The following is a 13563-nucleotide window of genomic DNA, read 5'->3' as shown; positions in this document are numbered from 1 at the left end:
GTAGAGTTACACTGATGTGTAGCCTGTAAGAAAAGCCAGAATGGCAAATCACACAGGTCTTGAAAGAAACATGGCATGTTTCAAACTGCTCTACACAGGCAGGTAAGCAACTAATTATACAGCAATGCTTCTGGTGTTCCCATGTGTGTAAAGGTTCTATTTTTTTGCCAAGGGACCTTTTTATATTAATTGTTTTCCCTATGTGAGTTTAAAAGGCCACCCAGAGCTTTCTGCATTCTGTCCCATGGGTGCTTAGAGGACTTGAGCAGGCTTATGAGGTTCTGTTTATGAATGATCTCTGACATTCAAGGAGTACCTATTTCTCATTTGCTTTGCCTTATTATGATCTGCTGTAATCAGTTAAGCCTTTAAGGTTTCCCTTGAGGACCATCCATCCTCCTCTGAAGTGCCAACACAGAGGAAACACGTGTTCCTGAGCTGCCTCTGAATTGCAAAGGTACCAGGTCATGCAAAGGCTCCTTGGACATTCTCTGTATATTTGCTGTCAGACTAAGCCCACCAGGCTTTCCTCTTCCTGGAATAGTTATGTGAACTAAAATCTGATTGGGTCTCCATCCCTGGTGTACCTGATGATGGCCTTACTGTTGTTCATGGAATGAAACTGAGCTACAGTTGGTGGTGATGTCCTTTAATGACCAATCATGTTTATATTCAGTTTCCCAGTAATGTTTATATTATACCACTGCACTATATTATAATTGTTGTTGCTGCCTGGGATGGAGAGTGGAGGAAGGGTAGAAAAATCCTTCCTACCTACCTGTGTAGAAGTTGTCATATCCCATTTATAATTTCACTACAATAGTGCATGGAAGGTGACAAGAGTAAGCGTTTAGAACGACCGTTTCAGGGCCTTACATCTAAGGATCTGTGAAACAATATCTTTGCTTGGAGGCTTGAGTATGAAGGAGATGGGAAATGAATCTGTCTTCAGGACTAGGATGTCTTGGCTGGACAGCCAGGAAAAGCTTGCCGAACTGCTGCCTAGCTCATTGGTGTACAGAGAAGCCAGCATCAAAGACAGAAAGACCATTGCATTTCAACAGCTTTAAATTCATGTGAAATAGAATGAAGTCAAGCAGAAATCCTGTTGGCTAACACCAGGAATGGAACAAAACTGATGAGAATGATGTGGACAAAGCTACTAAGTTGAATATCTCTGGACCCTGGAGCCAGAATTGTTTTCTCAGTGTGATCTTCCCTGCTTTGAAGCTTCTGGGAATGCTATTGCTGACAGTTTTAACCCAAAGGTTAGCTGGTGAAAAATAAACTCAACCTCATAGCATCGTATTTGGCTTCTGCTCAGTCATCAAATTGTGTTTTGTGTCTTATTCACTTCTCCTCTCAAAGTATTTTCAGCTTCGTTGTCTGTGTGTTTTTTTGTTAGTGGTTTTACCTTTCATACTCAGCCAGTTATTTGTAAAACTCGCCAGTATTAACTGTTGCACTGGGACCAGCACTGTTTGATGTCTTTCTTAGTGGCATGGACAAAGGGATCAAGTGCACCCTCAGAAGGTTTGCAGATGATACCAAGCTGAGGTGGCAGTGGCAGTGGCACACCTGAAGGACATCCAGACGGACCTGGACAAGCTTGAGGAGTGGATCATGGGAATCCCATGAGGTTTAACAAGAACAAGGGCAGGTGCTACACCCGGGTCAGGACAATGCCCGGGATCAATCCAGGCTGGGGATGAGAAGATGGAGCAGGCCTGCCAGAAGGACCTGGGGGTGCCGCTGGGTGAGAGCTGGCCCAGCCGCGCCCTTGTGTGCTGGGAGCCAGAACCGCCCTGTGCTGGGCTGAGCCCCCGGGGCGGGAATCCTGCCCCTCTGCCCCGCTCAGGTGAGATCACCCCTCCCTGCAGAGCTGCCTGCAACCCTGGGAGCCCAGCACAGGAAGGACAGGGAGCTGCTAGAGCCAGTCCAGGGCAGGGACACCGAGATGGTGAGAGGGATGGAGCAGCTCTGCTGGGAGGAAAGGCTGAGAGAATTGGGATTGTTCAGCCTGGAGAGGAAAAGACTCCAGGAGACCTTTCAGTACTTGTAGGGAGCCTATAACAAAGATAGAAGCCAACTTTTTATCAAGGCTTTTTGTGACAGGACAAGGGGGGATGTTTTTAAACTGAAGGAAAGTCAATTTACATTAGATTTGAGGAAGAAGTCTTTTACAGTGAGTGTGGTAACACTGGAATAAGTTGACCAGAGAGCTGGTGGATGCCTCATCCCTGGAAAAATTCAAGGTCAGGTTGGATGGAATTCTGAGCAACCTGATGTGGTTGAAGATGTCCCTTCTCATTGCAGGGGAGGGAGGAGTAGCTGACCTTTAAATGTTCCTTCTGATCCAAACTATTCTATGATTCTATGATCACTGTTCAGGGCAGCACTTATTTACAAGAGCTGTGCTCATCATTCATGACCATCTGCTCCATTCTGCTCAGAACTTAGTAAACAGGGCTCTGGAGAACCAAGCAAATACTTTAGCTTTTACATTAGACTGCTCTGCTCTAGCACCATCTGATGTAGATATAGTCGACTCACTTAAAAGACAGAAGTGGAAACTGAAAAGTAGCTTGGCTTATAATGTCCTATGCTTGAACCTGCTTTGGCAGTGGGATAGATTTCCATCTCTGGTTTCTAAAGTCACCATAGGTTTCAGGAAATGGTGAATCAACAGGTTAGCAGATACTTCTGTTTGTCTCTTTTGCTGGCTCCTTTACTTGCTCTGTATCTTTTGGTTACCCTGGGAATAAAAGAAAACCCCAAAACACATGATGCAAGTAGGGAGACACAGAGGTCCAAGACAATGAGGTTAAATAAAAATTTCTTATAACACTCTCTGGAAGGTAATTAATTTTGAGCTGTTCTTCAGGTTGTCTGGGGAACCTGGTTCAAAAGTCTTCCTGAACCAGGTGCGTGAAATCAGAAACAGAGTTTTCATCCATGTGTAGCGGGTTGAGTTGGAAACCAGGCAGAAACACCAATTAAATGTAGTGGTTTTGGTTCAAAATATTCATTACTTACTTATTTTCCTTCTGTGAGATAAGAATTAGGAGAAAAGCAAAGCAGGCACAAACCTTAAACAGTTGCAGTACAATGAAAGAATTTTATTACTAATAGAATTAAAAGTAAAGAGAAAATAACAAAACAAAATTAAAGCAAATCCCCCCCCCTCCAGCACTTCTCTCCTTTTACCCAGCTCACACAAGGGATAACAGAACATGGGATGTTAGTCAGTGTTCCAGTTCTTGAAAAGTCTCTCTCTTATGCTTAAGGAAAAAAGGGTTTTCCTTCAGTTGCACATGGTTCCCAAACTGCCACCAACAGCAGATCCGCCCGGAAACAAACAATCTGCTGTGTGTAGAACATGTCTCCCATGAAAAATCTCACAGTTCCTTCACACTACAAAACATGGGCCATCACATGGGGTTATTCATCTTTTTAAGGATAAGTTATTTTGGCCTGCACACAAAGGCTTTCCTTTGCCACAAGTCTCTAACAGCCTCTTACTACTTCTATATAGCCTGGCATAGACACTCTTCATAATCTTCATAGGCCACACGAAGATACTCCGTCCCCCTATGTACTTCAAATGGGTTAAAGAGACAAACAGTTTGTGGTATTACAGTTTCTTACTACGGCATGCAAGAAGGTTTCTTTTAAGCTGCGCGCCAGAATCGCGGCACCGCCCTCTTCTCTCCTGTCGCCATTTCCAGCTCCGTCCCACGTGACTCACTTCTCTTCCTCCCTGACTCTGACGCCGCCATGTTGAAGGGTGTTCTTGTTCAGGCTTTACGGTGGGGAAAGCCTCGCTCCCTCTGTGCTGCTGGCTGTGTAGTGTCCTCTTCAGTTCAGCATGAAGTGTGCTGGCTGCAGACAGGAGGCTCTGCCGGCTCCCGTTGACTCCGCCGGCTCTGCATGGAGAGGAGAGGGACCCGCCTGTCCCCAGAAGCCGCGCTGGATGGGTTTAGCTGTGAGCAGCCCATGGCTGGTTTTAGCTGCCTGCGGCTCTGGGACAGTCCCCCCAGCGACCCAGGGTCCGTGCCGCAGCGTTGGGAAAGGGGGAAAGGGGCAGTGGCCCCGGCCCGGCCTGGCGGGGCCTGGAGGCTCGGAGCCCCCCCCACCTTCCAGCAGGCGAGCTCCGACAAAAAAGGGGAAGTCCCGCCTTTCTGTGCGGTTTAAATATGTAAATTGTGAGAAGCGTAATTGGTCTTAAAGACTGTCCATCAACTCAGGGTCAACCCAATACACCATGTAAAATGCCTTCCATATCGACAGCAAATTGACTGCCATTCAGACCACGAGGGCAGCATCCTGCTCAGAGCTGGACATGCATGAGGAGTGTCTGATTTTTATTAGTTAGGACAGGAAAGTGAAGGATTAGTGGTTGGAGTAGCAGTTAGTCAAAGTCCTGGGATAGTTTGTGTGCAGAGATGCATGCAACATTGCCAATGCACGAGAAGACTCCTGGGTTTTGAAGCCTGAGGCTTTCCTACACAGAGGTTACCAACTGGTTTAATTTCTTTGCCAAACACAAACCTACAAGGAGCTAAGAAGAAGTCACTTAGTTATGTTCACCTTTTGACCTGAGGTAGAAGTTCAGCTCATTTTCCTGGAAATGAAACAGTCTCAAAGCAGCAATTTTCTGTGTCCCATTTATAATGATATTCCAAGAACAAAAAAAGACAAAAGAACCCACCCATCTCACAAAATGTGACTTTGAGGTGCTTAAACCGTCTGGTAAAAGAAGAAAGAGCAATTGAGGTTGAATTTTGGGACAGAGACTTCCATATGTCAGAACTACTGGTAGGAAAGAAAGAATCCAGACCAAGGCACCCCTTTTTATCTCCTGTTATGCCAGGGGAAGCTACTACTCTGATGAAGCAGTGGAAGGGCAGAGGTATAGAAGAGACTCTGAGTAAAAGTGGATGTGAATGCTGGTGTCGGCAGCAGGTAAAGCAGTACAGGGCAGAACGTGCCAAGATGCTCCAGTCAAGTTGGCACATCCCCACGGCACAAAGCCTTTCTGTGATACTAGATCAGGTCCAGGAGTACAGCTCAGCAGCCTCAGCTCTCCTGCTCATTCCATGGCGCGGTGAAAATAAACCCATTGTACCACTGGGGCTGAAATGCTGAGCCATTATTTTTCTTTCATAATGTCCGTTTCCAAGCTGGCTGTGCTTCTGTGCCAGGTGTAATGTGGGTAGCATTCACTGTGAGACACTGGCAGTGGGTGGTTTTCTAGGAGGCTCCTTTGCTTGCTGGCAAAGTGAAAATATCTCCTTCACACCCCCACACATGCTCTCCCAGAGGAACAAGGAACAGAGCAGTGCCTTCTCCAGACATGCACTTGCCAGGTCTGTTCTTTAAAGGGCCTGCAAGTCTCTGGGAGCACCTGGCACACTGCCTACAATGCCATATATATCCTACAAGACGCATCTTGCCATATATATCCTACAAGATGTGCAGTCCCCCCACCTAGACTATGCCTGCAGCCTCTTCTGAGGCTCTGTCCCAGGAAGAAACTGCTCCTGGCTGCATGTCCAACAGGAGTGTGACGTCACCCAGGAGCACTGACAATGTCACCGACTGGTTAGAAATTGTGACACTGGAAAGCACAGTCCCTCTTTCTCCACATCACTGCTTCCACCCCTGGCTCTGCCCGTGGTGCAGTGGGTCTCGAGACCTCTGCAAAACAGAGCTCTGCCTCTCCCAGCAGGGGCCGAGGAGAGGGGGAGATGCTCTGCATTAAACCTGTTTGGGAAGATTAAAGAGTAAGGAATATTAGGATCTTTTGTATCCTGCCTCCCTTTTTGCAAGTAAATGGCTCTTGAGAGGAGACAGAAGATCTCACCCTGAAGCACTTTCCAGAAAGTAAGCAAGCAAGCCCCCCTACCCACATCTGCCTGTTAATGTAAATTGTCAGGAATTATCCTTTTAAGAGATAAAGGGAAGAGAAGGAACAGAGAATATGATTGTGCCTTGCAGCCAATTTGAGAGGGAAGCTGAGCTGGGTTTGGCATAATGCTGGCTCAAATTTCACCTGTAAAAGCCCTGTAGACATTAAAAAAGCATTCATTATTCACTCAGACACAAAAAACTCATTATGCACTATTTTTCCAATCTTGCTAACTATGTTCCTGCTGAAGGACAGTATTACCTGCTTCCTTCAGATTGCTTGCATGGGAGTTTGTTTTTAATGAGACAGAAGGTTCTTGGCTGGGCTTCTTCCAGATGACCATGGACCTACACGTATGGATTCCTGGTTCCTCTTTAAAGTGTTCAGGTACAAGCATGATCCTAAGGCCTGCCCATCTTTGTCATTTCTTGGGATATACACACATAACAATCAAGTGACTTGTTGCCCATAGCCAAAAGAGTTCAACTAGAATCTGATAGCCCAAGTGAGGCCTTTTCCACATTTCTGTATATTAGAAATCCTGTGCTGTGTAACAAAGGACATTAAATGTCTTCCATAATCTATTTAGGCATTTTTCTACAATTTGCCTCCTGCATGGTAGAGAAAAGTCTATCTTGAATTTAATGATGAACATAGACATTCCTATTAAAGGCTTAGCTGGACCCTATAATTAGGTTTTATTTTCTGTGTAGACTTTTATTAGCACTGTGGCTTCAGGAGGAAATGTGTTGTAGCTACCCTTAACCATAACATCACAGCTGTTAGAATAGCAATAACCTTAGAGCACCACAGGCATTGTTTTTTCCTGAGCAAAGGCAGCAATTGTACCTGGTGGTCAGATGTTAAGATAAGCTTTGGCACTTAATTACGCTGCAGGGCACAGGTGCCACCCTGGGTGTGCTCCCTGCCGGTCATCTCCAGGCTGAAACCAGGGTCCTGCCATCTGAAGGCACAGAGTCTGTCAGACTACCCTGGTCACAACAACCCCCTGCAGCTCCAGGCTGGGGGCAGAGTGGTTGGAATGTGCCTGGTGGGAAAGGCCTTGGGGGTGCTGGTCAACAGTGCTTGAACATGAGCCAGGTGTGGTCAGGTGGCCAAGAAGGTCAGTAGCACCTGGTGTGGATCAGCAATGGTGTGGCCAACAGGACCAGGGCAGAGCTGTGATTGTCCTGCTGTGTTGGGCACTGGTGAGGCCACACCTCGAATCCTGTGTCCAGCTCTGGGCCCCTCACTGCAAGATGGACATTGAGGGGCTGGGGCATGTCCAGAGAAGGGAACGGAGATGGGGAAGGGTCTGGAGCACAAGTCTGATGAGGAGTGGCTGAGGGAGTTGCGGGGACTAAGCCTGGAGAAAAAGAGACTCAGAAGGAACCTTCTGGCTCTCCACAATTCCCTGACAGGAGGAGGCAGCCAGGTGGGTGTTGGTCTCTGCTTCCAGACCACCAGCAACAGGACAAGGGGAAATGGCATCAAGCTGCACCAGGGGAGGTTCAGGTTGGACATCAGAGGATATTTTTTCTTGGAAAGGGTTGTCAAGTACTGGAACAGGCTGTCCAGCGAGGTGGTAGAGAACCCATCCCTGGAGGTGCTCAAGAAATGACTGGAATCTGTTTTCTGGTCTAGTTGATGTGGTGGTGTTTGGTTAAAGGTGGGACTTGACCTTTGAGGTCTTTTAAAACCTAAATGATTCTGTGATTCTATGTCTGAGTAGACAGGACCTTATCTAACACCAGAGCTGACATCTGGCTTTTTTTGGTTGTATGATTAGTAAGAAATTTCTACCCAAGTTACAGTGCCGCAGAACGTCCCCGGCTTCTCTGGGGCTGCTCTGCAAAGACCATACGCCAGAGCCATGCTGGTAGGAAGGAGGAAGGGCAGGGAGTTTGCTCTGGAGCTGAGCTTCCCAGAGATGTGGCATGTGAGCAGCCAAAGGCCTCCTCTGGCTCATGCATATGTGTGACAGCTGCTGCCTGTTCTTCTACCAGAGCCAAGTGCTTTTGGGAACCCTCACTCTAAGCATGTTGCAGCTTTTTCCTCAAGACCTGAAAGTAACGTGGGACTACATTTTTTTCTAAGGAACACTACTCTAGCTTGAATATGTTCTTCTGTGCAGCTCTAATTTCACAAAAGCAGGCACTGGCAGTAAGCAGTGCTTTATAAAACACCTAAACTCTACCCAGGTTCCCACAATGCAAAAGCACAGCAGAAAGAAAGGTGCAGGAGGGGATTTTCTTGCCATGGCTAAAGGCATCCTGCACTGCAGGGGTTTTTCCCTATGCAGATTCCTCAGAAGAAAATAGGATGGTAGAGTCAGCAGGAGACAGTAGATGAATCACCTTTTATCTGGAAACCCTGGTCCCAGAGTGGATGGGTGACAGACAATTTGGTACCATCCAGTATGAGATGGTCCCAGAGCCAGAGAGAAGCTGTGATGTGATGCCAAGTGAAATGCCAGCCCTGCACTGAGGGGCTGTGAGACAGGGGACGGCTGAGGGAATCTTCAACCAGAGATTGTGAGATTTGGCAGGTCTGGGACTCGCATTGCAAAGCTGTTGCAAAACTAGCTTGAGGTGACAGTGGGGTGTATAAAGAATCTTGTCTTTTTTGTACTTAGAAAGACAACAGAAATGTCACCAGCCTCAGGCCTTCTTCAGCTCTATGGTCACTTGTAAACTCTAGCAAAGCTGTGTTTTGAGGTAAGGGCAAAAACCTAAGGAAGTGAATGAAGGATATTTGATTGTTTTCCTGCAGCTTTCGGTCTATGCCTCTCCCACTAGGTGGCTGAATTCCTATTGAAGAAATAGCATGGCAAACCTTTGCACATACATACGTCACATGTGAGGATTGAAACAAATATTCTTCAATCCCATGTTTATTTCTCCAAAGCGCATGGAGGGAAGCAGCAAGAAAGGCCCTAAATGGTGAGAAGTATTTGGAGCTGGATCCCCCTGCACACTCTACCAAAGGTCCTTTCCCTCTGTAGCTCCCTTCTTCTCCCACACTTGGTCTTTTTCTGTTTTTCCTCTTGAAACCTAGAAGTTTTCTTTTCCCACAAGTTCCCATGCTGTACACTTACAATGCTACAATTTAGGAGTAGGAGAAGAGAATTCCTATTTTTAGTTCCAGCATATAAAATGTTATCTAGGGACAGGTCATTTTGTCCTAAGTGATCAAGCAGAAAAAGGATATGGCAACAAATCAAACCTTAGAAAGGATATTCATGTGGTTAAGGCATTAGCCTGTTAATTCTGGAGATTTGTGTTCCTTTTCTGGCTCTCCAACAGCCTCCCTAGGCCCCTCATGGGTTAATTTCTGTTTCTCGCTTCTCTTCCTGCAATATGGGGATAATGCTAACCTATCCAGCAGCTTGGTGCAATGAGGATAAATTAATTACTCCGTGACAGATTTTCAAACACATTAGTGCTTGCTGCCACAACAAAGCCTATTATGTAAACAAATACCCTTGGGAAAACAAGAGGCTGGATTTAAAGGTTGCTTTTGAGATAAATTCCTATACCAGCACTCCCAACATGGGCACACACCCACACCAAAGGGAGAAAAAACGGGACAAATGTATGGTGTCATGCTTTAAAGATCTTGATAATCAGCCAAATCTGTGAAATGTTAAGGAGACTTAATGCAATACTTATACATCCTGGGGCTAGTTCTCAGGAATGCTGAGTACCCTCTGCTCCCCACTGACTGTCAGTTGTTGGCACTCAGCAAATTCAGATGGAAAATAATAATTTAGTGAACAAAGGACATTTGAATTAAGCCTTGTTCCTCAACCTGAGCATTTTCACAAACACAGACGCCTTTACCCATAAGAAGTTCCACAAAGCTCAACTGCTGTAGCATCTTCATGCTTGGACATCTGTATCTTAAAATGCCAAATAGGTACTGATTATCTCTTTTCTCCCTCTCTGATTGTTCCCTCAACCTATGAAAATGTCCTTGCCAAGAAGGCAGCCAGGGAAGAGAATAGGGTGAGGATTTTGCCATTATTTTCTCAAGTCTCTAGGATTGCTTTGGGTCTCCCCTTCTCTCATATGCATCCTTGAGTCCCAAAGCTTCAGCAGCCTGTAAACACACCCCAAAACCCACTGGCAGATTGGAATCCTTCTCTCTTGCACCCATTTTCCTTCATAAGATGTGGGGAGAAGAATGTGATTTCCTACTTGGTCAAAACCAGTGTGACAGCTTTGAGTTTTTTGGAAAAGCAGCTGGTTTGTTTCTACCTGAAAATGGAGTTTAATTCCTTTCTGATCTGGGACAGCTTTTAAAACTCAATTAACACCCTACTTTTGGAGATGTGTTTGAACCAATGCTTCCCCATCTCAAATCATGTCATCTTTGAGGAAGTTTACACCCAGACCTGTGCTCAGTGTGGAACCATGGATAAAATGCTTCCTTTGAGCGTGTGTGGGAGTAGCATTTTATAGGTGCAGAGGGCTGAGGTGCAGTGGTGGGAGCTGCTGCTGGGGACGCAGCGTGTGACCGGACATGGCCTCACTGAGGCCGGACAGGCCTGAAGGCTGGCATGACGCTCCCCTCACCGGCAGAGTGTCCAGCCAGGCCCGGCTGGATCAAAATCTGAAAAACAAATCAAAGCCAAGCCCGGGCTGAAAGGCACACACAAAGCCCGTGCCCAGTGTGCGAGCCCCCACCCCTCATCCACGCCTCACGGAACATTTGCTCGGAGCAGCGCGTGCCGAGCGCACGGCGCGCGGGAAGGGAAACGCTGGAGGGGCCGTCAACACTGCGGGCCCTGTTTACCAACCAGGGCACGCTCCTTCGGCTTGGCTGCGTCACCGCTCCTCGCCGGTGACCAGCTTTGCCTCAGACCCACCTCAGAGCTCTGTTTTTTTTGGCGGGGCCTGCGACCCCGGGCAACCCAGTCCGGTGTTTGAGCCTTGCCCAGCGCATTGCAGAACGGAGAACACACGAGTTTTTGTTTCAAAGATATTGCTTAAAATAACTCCATCTCTAGAAAGTTGAAGTTGGACACCACCCCCTTCCACCTCTTTCCCCTCTCTCTCCTGTCTTTGCACAGCTGTGGCTCCCATAGGGACCCAAAGACAGATGTGCCATGAAGATCTGGTTATCATTCCTTGTTCCCACCCACACCAAAAAAAAAAAGAAATAGATATATATTTTTTTTTCTTTCTCTGGGCTGCTGGACGACGGCAAGTGTCTGTGAGAAGAAGGGGGGAAGAAAAGCATTGGCTGAAAAACATCCCCTGCTCCCTTTCCACCCCCCTGTCATCCTGTGCTCTCTTCAAACATGTTTTTAAACATACAAGTTTTGGTCTGGTTTCCTGGATGGCACATCTTCGTGTCTAGCTGGGCTCAATCCATTACCTCATGAGACAGGGTAGAACCAAGGTGACAAGATTGATGAAACATTTTGAACAAGGGGAATGGGTGAGGAAACCCTCCCAGGAAATCAGTAGAAACAGGGTGAGGGAGTACTTTAATTGAAAGGCATTGAGTAAATACGTTTCAGGAGAAAAAAGGTAATTTATATTCTAGAGACATAATTTGGCATTTCCTCTTGTTTGTCCTACCAAAATGATGAACTGACTAGTTTCATTTTATTTTATTTATTTTTTATTTTAAATTCAGTACCTGAATTTGCCCATGTTTCATTTTCTTTTGCGGTTTGGAGGTGGGTGAGTTAAAATGCCTGCCTCACCTAGAGTTCAGAAGCAACCAAGTTACTTCCACTTCTGGAGGGTCCTGTATTTTATTCCAAATTGGCACAAGATCTGTTCAGTTATTCTTAGCCTTCCTGACACCTTTTTGCTTTTGTTACATTAATGCATGGATGTGAAGAGGGAAGGGACTCTGGCTTCTGGATCCTGTTCCACTGAGCTGCTAATTCACATTAAGAAAGGTCAAGTCTAATAGAGCACTGCCTTATGCTGAGGCCAAGAGGAAAAGGAATTCATTTGAAAACTCACTTTCCAGGTGTATTAACCCCTTCAAGTGCCATTAGGCTGCGTATCTGTCACAGCAGCAACTCTTTTATGGAGGAGCCCAGATAAACTGGCTTATTTCTCAGCTTTCAACTCCAATTCTCTCTAGCTCAGATCACAGCTCTGCTCCGTTCCTACTGCTGCTTAATCTCACCTTGTATCAGGCTGTTGCCTGCCAGGAGTAAGGCTCTCCTCCCTGCTAGGGTGTGGAGTTTGTACATGTCTGTTTATTTAACAGGGCACTCTATGCAGAGTGAAGAAAGGCAGCAAAACCAACTAAACAGGATCACTTAATCAAAAGTTTTGGCGGTTGGTTGGTTGGTTTTGTTTTATTTTTGTTTTTTTGTTTTGTTTTGTTTTGGGTTTTTTGTTGTTGTTGTTTTTGTTTTTGTTTGGGTTTTTTTTTGTAGGCAAATGCAAAGGCACCTTCATGGGTACAGTTGAAAGAGTTTTGCTTCTTGGAGAAAGCTAGAAGGGTGAGGGGATACCATGCACAGGGGAGTTGATCTTTACTACTTGTATTCCAGCTGTGAAATAAAGGACCTGAGTAGCCTAGAGGTGCTGGCTTCTGCCTGACACCCTACAGATGTGATTGTAAAATATGAAGACAAAAGAGAGGAAGGCTCGATGGTGGCTCAGAAGGTGCTCAGGGAAATGGAAAAAAGTTTGCCAGCTGATGGACAGAAATACATCTGCTTATCTTGAGCAGAAGTAAGAGGTATGAGGAGTGAAAGAAAATTTGCTTTTGTTAAAAAGGAGAAATACAGATCATGGTATTTGGCCACATCACAAAACTTGAAGCTGATTTGAGCACTTTGAGAAAACAGAACTCTGGGCTCAGCCTCAAGGGAAAGAGCAAACTATTTACTTTTCACTCTGTCTCAGTTCAGACCAAGTTATGAAACTCTATTCTGTGGCAGGGACAGCGCGTGATGAACAAAACAAAGCAAAACTACCACTCTGGGAGTGTGGGTGGTTCTGCACAGAGCTTGGTACACTGACCTGAGTTCTGCAAGGGGAGAGCCCCAGGCAGTCTAGCGAACATAGATGCACAGCCAACATTGGCTCGCAGTGCCCAACTTGTTAAAATACAAAAAGACTGCAAAAGGAAATGAAAACAAAACAAGGGAGATATCCCAGCTGTGTATATTCTACTCTTTCAGGATGTCTACTTCTACAGGGAATCTTTTTCCTTAACCGCAAAACAGTTCATTTTCAAATCTTTTTTTTTTGAAGAGGAACTACTTTAGTGGTGGGTTCTTCTTCTAAACATATGATGTTCCGTTTATGTCTCACAGTGAGACTACATGTGTGACATTTTTATTATCTATTTCTACACACATGGGAACATAACAGTTCCTGAATCACATAATGGAAGCTGTGTATGATGACCTTTTCCAAAGCTTCTTGGGACATGCGCAATCTCAAATAAAGTCTAGAGCTAGCACTAGCATTGGCACAATACACCAGATATCCCTTTCCTACAAATAAGGACCGATGAGAAGTCACACTGACCAGGTGACACAATGGGGAGCAAGGGTGACATTTGCTGGAGAGCAAAGGGATGAATCCCGAGCTGGCGGCACACAGTGCTCCTGGTCAGCACTGCCCTTTTCCAGGCATTTAGATACCCCACAAGGCTGGCAGGCACCC

Source organism: Corvus moneduloides, chromosome 4, assembly GCF_009650955.1.
Source record: "Corvus moneduloides isolate bCorMon1 chromosome 4, bCorMon1.pri, whole genome shotgun sequence".
Lineage (NCBI taxonomy): Eukaryota > Metazoa > Chordata > Aves > Passeriformes > Corvidae > Corvus > Corvus moneduloides.
Note: the sequence above shows the minus strand (reverse complement) of the source record.